The sequence below is a fragment of the Melozone crissalis genome, unplaced genomic scaffold, assembly GCF_028551555.1.
Source record: "Melozone crissalis strain CALT ecotype California unplaced genomic scaffold, PUWL_Pcris_2 ptg000068l_1, whole genome shotgun sequence".
NCBI classification, from domain to species: Eukaryota; Metazoa; Chordata; class Aves; order Passeriformes; family Passerellidae; genus Melozone; species Melozone crissalis.
In genome coordinates, this window is record NW_026535846.1 from 4,487,257 (window position 1) to 4,501,936 (window position 14,680).

The 14,680-nt window shown below is 49.8% G+C and overlaps 1 long non-coding RNA gene across 1 annotated transcript; it reads left to right on the plus strand.

Annotated features, from left to right (window-relative positions):
- The first annotated feature begins 4,048 nt into the window (after nucleotides 1-4,048).
- Nucleotides 4,049-13,686, plus strand: LOC128945687 (uncharacterized). Its single transcript, XR_008483888.1, has 3 exons — nucleotides 4,049-4,119; nucleotides 11,044-11,153; nucleotides 12,468-13,686. It is a non-coding gene; the product is annotated as an uncharacterized LOC128945687 (long non-coding RNA).
- Nucleotides 13,687-14,680: the final 994 nt, after the last annotated feature.

Here is a 14,680-nt window from a genome sequence, read left to right on the forward strand (position 1 = left end):
TGAGAAGAGCACCTTGACGGCAGCATCAACAGGGAAAACCAACATTTCCTGGGTGTGCAAACCCAGAGCACCACAGGGAATATTTCTCTGTTTGTTCTGGGGTGCCCTGACCCCCAGGGCAGCACTGACTTTGCCCCTCATTCATGGAGAAAGTTTCCCAGACTTCAAGATAGACTGGAATCCACAAAAGTGTGAAATAGATTATAGAGAGCAGTGTAGGTGCATCACGTGGTGAGAAATTGAGGTTTTGGGATTTTTAGTTTGTTGTGGATGGAAGCAAGGTGGAGGGAACACGGTGTCGTCCTGGGTTTCTTCTTCGTGCTTCTTCTTCCTCCTTCTCCATGGGTTTGGGTGATGTTGTGTAATTGGGCAGAAAAGTCCACATTGCAGCTCTCTGGGATCAGTTATTGGGTTAAAAGGGGAAATAATCCAGGTGTCAGTTCTTAATTGGATAGTTTAGTCTTAAAAGACCTTGTAACAAGAGATGGCCATTTTGTGCCTTCTAATGAAAGGCTGCTGAGCTCGTGGTTGTGAGACTGTTTTATTGATAATGAATAATAAACACCTGAATCTGAACATGAACTATAAGAAATAATAAACACCTAAATCTGAACATGAACTGCCTTCTCAAGTGCCTTCAATCCAGACCCAGAGAAACCAACAACTGGGAATCCTCTCCTGGGGTCACCCACCTGTACCCAGGGACACTTCCACTATTCCAGGGGGATCCAGCCTGGCCTTGGACACTTCCAGGGATCCAGGGCAGCCACAGCTCCTCTGGGAATTCTATTCCAGGCCTCCCCACCCTCACAGCCCAGAATTGCACCCTCAACTCTTACTGAAATCAAGGTTTTCCTGATTTTCTGGGAATTGTAAGTTTTTCTGAGGGCAGCAGGGCTGTGCCATATCAACCCTGTCCCTATTCCTGGCCAACACTCCCCGAGAGCCACAATCTGCAGATTATTGATGCAATTCCTGACCTGTGGCAAGCCTTAAATAGAGGAGATTCAGGAAGTGGAGATCTGATAGTGTGAGGAATGTGAGTGGATTAGTCATAGAGGATTAAGAGCAAGCATTTGAAGAAAAGCTTAAATGTAGCATAAAAATATATTAGAATCTTTTCAGACATTCCTTATGGGCTTAGCTCATTGGCAAAGTGTTGGGGAGGGTGAAATGTAATAAAACCAGAGGAAAAACTCCCCTTGCACCAATGCAAACAGGGAGGAATTTGCATTCCCAGGTCTTTGCATATGTATTTGGGTGAATTTATATAAATATGCATTTAGACACACATTATGTATAGATTTTCACTTGACATCAGACACTTCAGCAAGCAGCAGGGTGTAAAAATATAAAAGGAAATTTTCATGAAGTGCAGAAAACTTCAGTTGGTGAGGAAGGAAGAACTTGGGGATGAGATATAAATAAGGAGTGACCAGGGCTGGGAGAGCCTTTGGCAGGTCCCCTCCTGCCTGGCAATGCAGAGATTGTCACAAATTAACCCCAAACATGTGGAGCAGCTGTGCCCAGGGATGGATCCTTGGAATCCAGGCCAAAGGAAGCTGCACACCCAGCTCAGCCCCCAGGTCCAACCCCAGGGAAATCTCCCTGTTTGAGAAGCCAGGTGTGTGCTGAGGAGGGCAGGAGCCTCCCTTGAAATGGGAAATGTAAACTGTAAACCCCCTCCCTTTCAATTGTTATTGTTTTGAAATTAAGGGCCTCTCAGGCAAAGATATGGGAGTAGGAACAACAGTTCTTTATTAGGAAAAATAAAGATAAAAATCAGTAATTAAAAAAACCATTGCCAGAGTGAGAGCAGTCCCTGTCCCCTGTGTGTCAGGGCGGTGTCCCAGCCCCATCCCATGGAGGCTCAGCCCTCCTGCAGTGCCAGCTGTGGCTCTGCTGCAGCAGGGATCCTGCACAAGGGGGGAGTTTTCCTCTGCAGCTCCAGGGCTGCTGCAGATGGGCCTGGGCTCCCTCTGGCCATGCAGGGCAGCAGAAAGCTGCTCCTCTGGCAATGCAGGGGGCAAAGGCTGCTGTGCTGTGCCAGGCCCAGATTGGATCCAGGGAGGAATGCTTGGCTCCTCCCCTGGGCGGAGCATCTCCCCATGGGATGCTGGGATTGGATCAGCCCTGCAGGGACACTCAGTGGCCATGGACAGCAGAGATCTCCTGCAGGGAGGGTTGGTGTGGGAGAGAGAAAGGAAAAACTGCCCCAGGAACAGCAGAGAACTGCCCCAGCCCTGACAGATTTAAATAATCACTCACATCCCAATTTCCAAGCCAAGGCACCCCCATGTCCCTGTGCCAGGCCCAGGCTGGGGCCTGAGAGCTCCCTGCACTCTTTGTTTGCCCTCCAAAGAAGCAGCTGGGGCTGAATTCTCCCTCCAGCATTTTCCCTCCCTGAATTCTCCCTGGAGCCTCTGGAAGCAGAGCCTGGGTCAGCTTCCCCCTTTTCTGGGAGAGGAAAGCAAGGAATGGGGAATTCTGCTCCAGCCAGGGCTGCAGTGCCCACCGAGGGACTCAGCTTTGCCTTTGGTGCTCTCTGATGTGAGGATTGTTTTCCTGGTGTGACATCCTCATTTACATCCTCTCTAATCCAGAGGCTTCATTAAGAAGTTGCCAAGAATCAACATTTTGACTGTTCCAGCCTCTAAGTGCCAAGGCTGGATCATTTTCTGCAAGCTGGAGGAAGGAAAGTCCCTCTGTAGGCAGCTGCCACTTGTTCCATGGCTGCTCGAGCCATTTTTGGCTGCAGCATTCGCCCTCCCCTGGGTTTTTACCCTGCCAGGACACATCAGTGGCAATTCCCCTGGTTCCCACTCCCTCCACCGGGTGTCCTGCTCCAGGATGGATTTTCTGTGGGGCAGGATGGAGTTTCCTTTGGGCAGAAAGCTGCTGGCAGCAGAGGAAGGAGCCAGCCTACTCTGCACAGCTCATTTCTGTCTCAGAGTGTGGACATGAGGAAGGTGGAGAGGGTGGGATGTGACTTCGAGGCAGATGGAAATGCACCAGAACAGTTGCTTAGCACCTATAAAAGTCAGGCCCACTCCTTCACAAGATCCGTGTGTATTTAGGGATCCACACTTGAATTCTGGCCTCTGAATAACCCAAACCCATGGCAGCTCTTTGGGAGTGTGTGCTGATGGAATAAACAATGGTATTAAAAGTCACACAGGGCTCAAATTTGGTGTGACCTCTGCCTGGGGGCTTTGCTGGCCATTAATGAATGAGAAATAGCAGGAATGGGGCTGGAGGAGCCCAAGGATTCCTCAGCCCGTGGGGCAGCAGGGATCAGCAGCAGCTCCAGCCTTTGTCTGAGCAGGAGATGCACATTAAAGACAGAGAGATGCAGATTTGAGACAGAGGTGGATATTCCACCTGGGCTGTTGGATGTGGTGCTCGGGAATGGGTCCAGCATCCATTTCTCTGGGGCTGGATCAATGCAGCCAGAAACGGGCAAAGAAAAGGCTGAGAAACGCTTGAGAGGATGGATGTGCTCAGAAACGGGCAAAGAAAAGGCTGAGAAACGCTTGAGAGGATGGATGTGCTCAGAAACGGGCAAAGAAAAGGCTGAGAAACGCTCGACAGGATGGATGTGCTCGAAAGCGCTCTGGAGCTGAGCACATCCCTTTCACATTGCTATTTCCTACTTCATTAGGAAAGCTCACCTGATGAAAGGAGCGCGAAATTTCCCTGTTCAATGGGCAGAGAAGGGGAGAAAGCCGCTGAATTCCCGGCTGCTCCCTGCCTTTGTCTCGGCTCTGTGCCGGTGGCCGTGGCTGGCTCGGCTCTCTGGCGGTGACCTGATTCCGCACCGCACGCTCCTCCCCGCTCGGTGAGGCTCCCATGTGATCCATTCTTCCCCCTAAATAAAGTTGACAAATTCGGCTGGGCTCAGATGGTGCTGCCGAGGGGGTGTGCGGAGCTCCGGGCTCGCTGCGGCTGCGGCAGCGCCGGCTCGGGGACACCGGGGGGATCGGGGCTCCCGGGGATCCGGGGCTCCCTGCTCGGTACCGGGGACACCGCGGGGCTCGGGGCTCCCTGCCCGGACTCGGGGCTCCCTGCCCGGGCTGCAGCCGCACTCAGCCCCGCTGCCGGAGGACGCGGCCGGAGCAGGTGAGTGAGCGGCTGCGGTGGCTCCTTTGTGCCGGAGGGACGGACGGACAGAGGGACAGAGGGAAGGAAGGGGCCGCGGGGCGATGCCCAACCAGCCCCAGCCCCGTGCCCTGCCCGGAGGGATGCGGGGATTCCCGGGGAGCGGCGGCGATCGCGGGGCGCGGGCAGCGCCTGCGGCACAGCCCGGGGATGCTCCGCTGCATCCCGGCCCCGCAGCCCGCGGGGACACGCCTGGCACGGCATGGCACGGCACGGCTGGCACCGCACGGCACGGCTGGCACCGCACGGCATGGCTGGCACAGCACGGCATGGCTGGCACAGCACGGCATGGCACGGCTGGCACGGCACCGTGATCCCGTGTGCGAGGCTGGCACTGGGTTGGCACGGCACAGCACCGAGCAGCGTGGGATCGGTGTGCCGGTGAATGGCACGGCACGGTACCGGGGCAGGCTGGCACGGCATGGCACGGCACTGGGCAGCGCGGTACCTGCCTGGCACGGCACTGAGATACCTGCGTGCAAGGCTGGCACGGCACGGTGATACCTGGGCTGTGAAGCTGGCACGGCACGGCACCAGGACAGCCACGGGCCAGACTGGCACGGCACGGTACCAGCCACTGGCACGGTCCCTGGCAGGCTCCAGGGCTGCCCTGCCCACCCGCTGCCCCCAGCCCAGGCTGCTCCCTGTCCCCACCGGGCTCCTGCTCCTGCCCAGGTGTGCCAGGTGTGCCCCTCTGGACCGGGTGTGCCCCTCCGGGCTGGGTGCCCCTTCTGATCCTGCCCAGATGTGCCAGGTGTGCCCCTCCTGCCCCTCTTGCCCAGGTGTGCCCCTCTGGACCGGGTGCCCCTCCTGCCTGAGCTGCATCCCCGCTCCCAGAGCTGTGCCGGGCACCCCTGGGCACCCCTGCCCTGCTCTCCATCCCTGAGCCTCCCATCCCTCCTCCCGCCCCCGAGCTGTGCCCTGGCGTGCCCGTGCCCTCCCAGCCTGGCAGTGCTGCCATCCCCACCATCCCGAGCCCACACCGGGACTGTTCCCGGCTGGAATGGGGCTGGCAGCCCAGAGGAGGGGCAGTGCTGCCAGCACGGGATGCTCCAGGCTCCATTCCCTGCTCACCAGCTCAGCTCCCCGGGCTGCAGCTGGGCACACAGCTGGGCACAGCTGGCACAGCTGGGCAGCAGCTCCTGCTCACCTGCAGCTCCCAAATCCCACAGAAACTGAGCCCAGTCTGTGCTGTGGGAAAAGAAATGTGATTTCATTCCAGAAATGTACAGACAAAGTAGCTGCCTCTAAACTGACACTCATCACTCCCCCTCCCAGCCCCTGCTCCCTCCCACACCCTTTAACTTCTTCTTTTCCTGCACAATTTAAAGGTGAAATTCCCTGAGCAGTGAATTTATTGCAGTCCCAGACTGGGCCTGTTCATCAAGAGCAGCAGAGTTTCCTTTTGAAAAGAGATGGATGAAAACTGGAACATTCAAACAATCTCTGGCTCCTTTGCAATATTTTTAAAAAGAAATCTATTCCTGCAGGAGTTTCAGTCAGATTTTAGATCCAAGAGGAAGGCTGCAGTGTCCCAGCTGTAATAGATATCCTTGCTCCTGGTAGGGCAGGAGAAAATGGGAAAGGAGAGATTAAATAGGGAGGGGGACACAAACCCAGATCTGATTTGTTCATCCCTTCACAATTAGGCCAGAATGAAATCCCTCCTTCACCTGCACAAAATGAGAATTCTCACTAAATGAGAATTGAACAAAAAGGCCATTGGTTGGCCCTGGTTGTATTTTATGGGGATTCTTAGGTTTGGGGTTTTCATTTGAGTTCAGCTCTAAACAGATTTAGTTTCCATTTTCCTTCTGACTCAACCATTAATCATCCACCTCTACCTGCACTTCTTGTCCTGGCTCCAAAATCCTGGAACTTTGGGGCAAACTGAGCTTAAAAACAGCAAATGAGGGAAAAAAAAAAAAGTCACTGAGCAATTTAAGCTCAGTGCAGGTTTGGGGACTGCTCACCCCAGGGCTTGTGTTTGCACAGAATAACTCCTAAATCATGGACCAAGGGGAAATTCCCAGGCTGCCTCTGCCATCACAGGATGGAGCTGCCCCTGGTTTGGGAGGGGAACAGCAGCATAAAAAATGAGTCTGAAGCAAATCAGCAGTGAGTGAACCACAAAATATCACCTCAAAGGGACAAAGAATCCCCATTTTTCAGGGTGTGCTCTTGGGCTGAGCAGGAAAATCCACCCTCCAAAAGCAGGAACAGTGGTGCTGCTTGGAGAAAAACAAATACAGAGCTTTGGGAAACCTCTTTGGAAGGGAACACCTGGATACAGCATTGTTCTCCTAGCTTAAAAGGAGAAAAAACCAAACCCTTTCCTAGAGAAAATTATTATTATTATTATTATTATTATTATTATTATTATTATTATTATTATTATCCCCAGTGTCTCCTCCTCACATGTTTGTGCCAGCTCAGTCCTCACACCTCTGGGAGCATTTCATGGAGATTCAAAGCCACTCTAAAAATGGCATCTGAGCATTCCAGTGCTCAGGATAATAAACTTTCCTCACATTTCCTGGACAAGAAGGTTCAAATATCTGTCCAGGAGCCTCCCAGAGGCTGCTTTAGGGAGGGAATCCACCAAATGTTCAGCCTACCCATGGCTGGGGTGCAGTTTGCTCCTGGAACAGGAACCATTCCAGAGGGATTTGGACTTTGCACAGAGCAAAGCTGAGATTTGCCAAGGCAGGCAGTGAGAAGGAGGCTGTGATCACACCCTCAAAGCTGCTGCTGTTTATCAGATCACACTTAGGCTAAATTAACACATTAAACTATCAGAGGTCACCAGTAAAATCAGTGGGATGGAGATCAGCTTGAGAGAGAGCCTAAAGCCAGGCACACCTGTGGCTTTGATTAATCAGGGATTACTGGACTAAAATGAAAACCAGAATTAGCCTCACATGGGTCCTCTGTGAAACAAACCCCAGGAAAGCAGCACCTTACATTGATGGCCCTGCTGAGCACAGCCATAAATTACATTTATGGCCCTGCTGAGCACAGCCCCTGCCCACAGCAGCTCCCAAAAGTGGATCCCAGAAATCTCCAGGGGTGGTTTTGTTCAGGATCCTCCAAACAAAGGGAAGATGGGATCAGGTTCTGCTCTGAAATTTCCTGGTTTTGTTGTGCACAGAGTTCTCCCAGCCCAGGGAGAATGAGGATCCCACCAGACACTGATCCTTTTATAAGCACACATCTTTCCCCTGGCTTGTGGATCTGGAATGAGAGATCCCAAACCTCCCAGCCTTTTCCTCTTCTTCAGGAAGAACAAAGGCAGAGCACGTGAACAGCAATGGAGAGCAGAGATTTCCTGTTCACTGGGGTAAAAGCAGGGCTGTAGTTCTGTGCACTTAATTAAAAGATTAATTGGCCTGCTCCAGCCCTTCTCTGAGGTGCCAGCTCTGGCACTGTGGGCAATCCCAAGGGAATTATGCAGATAATCCTAGGGGTGACCACTTGGAAAAACTGAACCCAGATCTCAGTTCCTCTTTGGAGATTAATGCTACAGAAGAAAGAGCACAAAGAGGTTTAGTGTGAGGGCTTTGCAGGGAAATCTGTGGTGTTGAGCACCCACAAACCCAGTGACCCTACAGATGCAGTGCCTGGGAGCAGCACACACCCCAAAGGACACAGAACCCCCCAGGAATTAAATTCAGCAGCACTTTGGAGACTTGAAACCTGCAGATTTCCAAAAGAATGTAACCATCCAAAATTAAATACATATATATTTATGGGCCTATTTTAAACACTCTCAAAGCCTGGCCTTCTGTTCCTATGAGTTTACAGAAGATGCAGCAAGGCTGAAACATCTCCCTGTGTTTTTCCAAGCGTTTTCTGCCTTCTCCCATCCCTTCCTCCTCCTTGTTCCCCTCCCACTGCTCCCACTCCCTTTTATCTGAGCACAAGTGCTGGAGTTGATGTCTCCAGCTCAGGGGGAGGAGGAGAAAGGGCCCTTTCCAGCCCAGGTTGAAGCATGGGGGACACCTTTCATCCCAGTGTTTTCACATCAAAAAGATGCAAATGCAGAGAGAGGAGCTGCATTCTTCCCTAATGCAATTAAAATGGAAGAGGCAATTTGAAAGGCTGCGGGGAGACTTACAAGGAAGCTGAAGGCAAAAGGGAAGAAAGCAAGCCTGGAACTATGTTCAAAAATCAATATATATTTAGGGTTACATAAATGAAGGGAGTAATTCAGCAGTGGGAAGAGCACAGTGAGGAGAGGATGAGGAGATTTGACACAAAGACAGAACTCAAGGCTCTCCTGCTGTCAAAGAGATTTTTTTCTATCAGCTCTCAAGGAGGGTTTGTGGTTTCAAGGCAGTTCCCTTTCCTTTGGAAGCTGTTTTTGTGTTCCTTTAGAGCAGGGCTGTTCCTTTTCCCCAGGTTTGATGTCCTGATCAGGAAGTGTGAGTTATCCCAGGGTCAGGGATGTGCCATCAGCTGCAGCTGCTCACCGGATTCCTGCCCTTCATCCTCCAATAAACCTGAAATTCCCAGGGTCAGGGATGTGCCATCAGCTTCCCTTTGGAGCTGCAGCTGCTCACTGGATTCCTGTCCTTCATCCTTACAATAAACCTGAGTTATCCAGGGTCAGGGATGTGCCATCAGCTGCAGCAGCTCACTGGGATTGCTGCCCTTCATCCCTCCAATAAACCTGAGTTATCCCAGGGTCAGGGATGTGCCATCAGCTTTTCCCTTTGGAGCTCCAGCTGCTCACTGGATTCCTGCCCTTCATCCCTCCAATAAACCTGAAATTCCCAGACATTCACTGAACTCAGCCACTCAGACTGAAATCAAAACCAGACTTCTCCAACTACATAAAAGCCCCAAACCGTATCCAGCAAAACTGAAGTCTGCTCTTCCACACATTATTTTGATTTTTAAATTTATTTATTTTGGGGAACACAGTGCAAATTGTCATTTCTGTCTTGACTGCAACACTGATAACATCATTATTGCCATGTCTGGCAAACAGAGGCAAGGTTTGCCCTAATGAAAGGCAGGACTCCCAGGGAAATCAAAAAGCTGTTGATGAACATTCTTATCTCTTTGCAGTAATTCAGTATTTGACAGATGCCAATAACCTGAATTCATCTTGAGACACTGCCTTTTTTTACTGTCATTTCCTTTGTTCCTCTCACACAAATCTCTTCCAAGCCTCTCTTACTTTCCACCCTCAAAAACCGTAAAAAAACCTCAAAAATCTATTTCTCTCTGAGGTTCTCAAAGGTCAGACTTGGAGAACAAAAGGAAGACAGTGCCTGTCCTAAGGATATTGCAAATCAAGGAGCAGATTTTGTCTTCCCCATCTTGTACTGAGTTGTACTTTACTTTATAACTTGCTAAAAAAGACAAGGGAACATGAGCCAGGGCAGGAAGGTCCATCCCAAAGCAAGGACGTGCTACACCAAGAGCCTGAGCTTGTGTAAGTCCCAGAGTAAAACAGGATTAGTTCATTGAAAGCTTTAAAAATTATTTCAACTTCCAGATATTCTAATGTGCTTGCACAAAAAGTTTATTCTAACATATTTCCAGATTTAAAAAAATCACATTATTTTTGTCAATACTTGAATCTTTGTAATATATTTTAATGGGAATTAAGTGTGCCCAGCCCTGAGCTCCTGATTGCAATGTTTGCAGTGCTCAGGCCAAAGCCACTGAAGGCTTATGACTCACACAAAGTCAAGCAAACAATCTCAGCTTTATTTATTCTCTGCTGCTGGAATTCAGCTAAAGCCTGGGAGAGGAGGAGGTTTGGGGGATTTAAATGGGAAGTGCCTCCTGAGGATGTGCTGCCCCTTGTATTTTGTGGGGTCCCCTGATGGAGGCAGGAATGATGGATCTGACTCCATGTTCTCAGAAGGCTCATTTATTATTTTGTGATACTATATTATATTAAATAATGCTATACTAAACTGTAGTAAAGAATACAGAAAGGTTCAAAGGATAATAATGAAAACTTGTGACTCCTTCCAGAGCCCTGACACAGCTTGACCATGATTGGCCAAAGAGTGAAAACAACTCACATGAAACCAATGAAACAATCACCTGTGGGTAAACAATCTCCAAACACATTCCAAAGGAGCCAAACACAGGAGAAGCAAATGAGACAAGAATTGTTTTCCTTTTCCTCTGAGGCTTTTCAGCTTCCCAGGAGAAAATCCTGGGTCAAGGGATTTATCAGAAAATGTGACTGCCCATGGTGTCAGCAGGATTCCAGAGGGTGGGATGGGAGCTGATTATCCCAAGGGCTGAACCCCTGAACCCCACCACGTTCCTGTGCTCTGGAGAGGAGCCCAGCCCCTCTGCTGGCCCTGCCAGGCTGCTCTGTGCCAGGGGCAGCTCCCCCAGCCCTGTGCCACCCCCCTGCCATGCCCACAGCAGGAGCCTCTCCCTGGGCCCTGCTCCTGCCTGTGCCCACACCAGCCCAGCCTCCAGCCATGCATGGCACTTTTGGGCTGTCTCAGCCTTTCCTCTCCAGTTTGAGTCCCTAATCCATCCCTGAGCAGCAGCAAGGAGCATTCCTGGCCCTCAGGCAGCAGAGGTGGCACTGCTGTGACACCCATGGGAGCAGAGGTGGCACTGCTGACCCCCAGGTTTGGTCACTGTCACTCCAAGGTCACAGCACAGCTCAGCAGAGCCCTCAGGGGCTGTTCCCAAGGGATTTGCCCAGAATTGCCCTTTCCCGCCCCAAGTGCAGCCGAGCCCAAGCAGAGCTTTGCAGATTTGGGATTTAAAAGCTTTCCTGGTTTGGTTTGTATTTCACCTCCTGCCCTGGTGGTGCAGTGACAAACCCACCCTGCCCCTCCTGGAGCAGCACAGAGTCAGCTCCCATGGTGACTTTGTGCTTTGTTCTCTCCTCCCCAGGAACCCGAGAGCTGTGGGCACAGATGAGATGAGACCCAGGCCAAGGCAAGTGTGACAAGATCAGATTCCCCTGGGCTGAGACATTTTCCCCTCTGGATTTCCCTGGCCAGGTGGGAACTTTGCTGCTCCATAAATCAGAGAGCATTTCTCAGCTCCTCAAGTGCTTTTATTGCAGTTCCTTTCTGCTTGAGAGAGATGTTGAACACACAAGGAGCACTGCAATGTTGTGTTGTCACCCTCCTGATGCATGGCTTGCCAGCAGAGCCCCTTGTAGACATTCATCAAAGATGGGCCACTGGGTCCCTCCTGTGAAATGAGCTTTCCTTCAGCTCTCCCTCAGCAAAATCTGAGTTCTGAACTCCCTTGAAAATCCCCATTTCTGACTCTGTGAACATATTGTTCCAAACTGGCAGGAACTGTTATTTACATCTTTTAGCACCAACAGAACGCTGAGCTATATAAACAGTGGTTATTACTAATCAGAATGTGCTGTTAATTAGGAAAAGAGACCCTCAGTTCTCTGTGAGCCTGAGTGGGATGAACTTTATTTCTATAAAGAGGATGAACTGCATCCTATCAAACACAGTATCTCCAAACAATGATGCTCCAAGATCTCTGAAACCTAATTTTGGCCTCCAAGCATTTGGGAGGAGGGTGGAGGGGGTTTGGAGCAAGCTGTTGTTTGAAATAAATAGCCCTGAACGTGCTTACAGCTCCTCAGAGGAAAATATCCCGAGGCAAATCCCCCTGTCCCGATTGGAAACAGGAATCCAGAGCAGAGCAGCCTCGTTCCTCAGGTTTAACTCCAAAATGGGATTTGGATCAGGGAGGGAATGGGGAGGGCAGAGCAGCTTTGGGCTTCAGAACTGCTCAGATGAGTGAATTTTTTAGGATTTGTCACACACAGCTCATATCAAAGGCAAATGACTTAAAAGTCTCTGAAATTCCAGCAGAACTGTGGAAGGGAGCGGGGGGTTAAATTCAGTTTACAGCTCAGTGCCTGTAGGGGAGCTCACCTCTCCACTAATCCGGGTGGTTTTTCACCCAGGACCTTTCTGCAGATCCCAGATTTGCAATCAGTGAGGAAACCTCCTCGGTCCCACTATAACTAAAACTCCAGAGGATTTAACCCCAAACTCCAGCCCAGTGCAAAAGCAGATACATAGAAGAGGGGAAATGAAACCCCTTCAATAATGTCAGAACTCCCATTTGCAGCTGATTTTGTTACTGTGGGTAATGTACAAAACAGGCCTTTGATTTCCCTCTCTTCTGGGAACATTTTGGGAAAGAAAAAAAATCTTCCACTGAAACAATTCCTCTGATAGAAAGTTACACTTGTTGCAGCACTTGGTTTGCTTTCAGCCCCGGGACAAGCTCTGCCTCAGTGGAAAACTGATTGGATTTTCTCCAATTATCTCTTGCAGAAAACAAGGAATCCCAAACTGGCAGCTGGCTGAGCTGATGAAGAAAGCAGCACATTCTTGACCCAAATCAGGGAGAAAGCTGGGATATAAAGTTGGGATAAAGCTGACCCACCTGGGATAAAGCTGGGATAGAGCTGACCCACCTGGGATAGAGCTGGGATAAAACTGACCCACCTGGGATAGAGCTGACCTGTGCTGGAGGCTGCAGCTCCTGCTCTCCACTGCTGAGTGTCCCCCATGCCTGCAGCACCCAAAGGTGGCTCCTGGATGTGACAGGGCACTCCTGAATCTGCTTCTCCAGGATCCTGAGAACACTCCCGAGTCCCAATGAGGCCCAAGCTGAGGGAGGCTCCTGGAGCTGCCCTTGTGGCCCCAGCAGAGTACGAGAACTTTGCTGCTGTGAACTCCACCGGGGACACGGAGAGCGAGCAGCTGCAGGGCTCCCTCTCGTCCACCATCGCCCTCATCGTGGTGCTGGCCATCCTCTTCTCCCTGGTCATGACGTCCCTCGTCACCTACTGCTTCCACAAGTGGAAACTCAGAGGGAGAAGACTGCAGAAAGCACAAGAGGAGTATCAGAGAGACCAAGAAAAGAGCATTTGCCAAAGCACACCTGAACTTGTTTCATAAAACGAGGAAACCAGGATCCACCATGATGAAGGACTCTTGAATTACCTGCAAATGAAAATCGTGAGAGAACTGCAAATTTGGGATTTCCAAGCAAACTCATCGTTGTTTTATCTCATTTCTAAGAGTTGTTAGCAGTTTGGAGATTTCCTACAGTTTATTATACATATACATATATATATTTATACATTTAGTCTCATTTGTGCAAAGTAAAACCAATGCAATGATGTATTTTTAATCTCTTCTGTCATTTTAATCCTCACTGGGCAAACTGGCAGTGCCTGTGAGGGTGGGGAGGCCCTGGCACAGGTGCCCAGAGAAGCTGGGGCTGCCCCTGGATCCCTGGCAGTGCCCAAGGCCAGGCTGGAGCAGTCTGGGGACAGTGGGAGGTGTCCCTGCCATGGCAGGGCTGGAATGGGAGGAGTTTTTAGCTCCATTCCAACCTTAACCAGAATTTTCTGTACATTTTTTCACAATTTCCAGTATTGCAAGTATTTCAAATATTCCAAATTTCACTCTGTTGCTCTCAGTCTTTCACAGAGCCCCTAGAAAGTGAAGAGGTAGATTTGGGGTACCCAGGGGGGCTGAGCTGTGCTGGTCCCACAGGGCTGGGGCTGCCATCCTGGGCCACATTGCAGTGACATTTCAGTGCTCCCTTCACACCAGGGCTGTGCTGAGAGCTGCTTGTGGCATCCCAAGTGGATTAAGGACATCCAGTATTAATGGAACTCAAATTCCTAAGGGATAAAACAGCCTAAACCCCTTTTTTTAATTAACCACCTTTTTAAACCACCCATACCATGGAGTGTTTCTATTTCCATAGCCTGTCCTGTGATGTCACAGAAAAATGACAGATTTCTTGTGAGTAGCACATCTAAGTAATCTTTTCTAACCAAGTGATGGATGTAATATTAATAAATGTCATTGTTTTATAAAGTAGGAACCATGTGAAGTTGCCACCAGCCCCCTGCTCAAGTCTCCAGCTTGCTTGCAATTACCAGTTCTGCTGTATGTATTTTTAAACAAGCTATAATACTGTGATGATGCTGTAAACTTACCTCTGTAGGAAAAAATGTTCTATTTCAAAATGTCAGGATGAAGGATGTAAATGTTCTGAAAGTGCTATCAACAGCAACAACAACAAAAAAAGAATTTTCACAGAATATTCTAAGCGATTCTGTTACATGCTACAAATCTATTTTACAAGGGTATTTATGGATCATACAGCCTAGTCTGTGAGAACAGGACTATTTTATTACAGAATAAATAAATGAATAAATAAGCAGTGAATATCCATGCCCAGAAGCTGGAAAATGTTTGGGTTTGGTTTTTTTTTTAAGTACACTGATCAATTCTTTAGGTAATCTGGAAAATGGAGGACCCTGACAGAAGGAATCCACTCCCCCTCATCTCCCATCCACATCCTGGTGCTGTCAGTGCTGCCAAAGAGCTTCAAAATCAGTTGTGGAGGAAAAAAAGGGGACAAAAAGTTGCATGAAACCAATGCAAATGTGGTGTTGATAGGATTAATATCAGTGGGTAGGATTAATATCAGTGGGTAGGACTAATATCAGTGGGTAGGATTA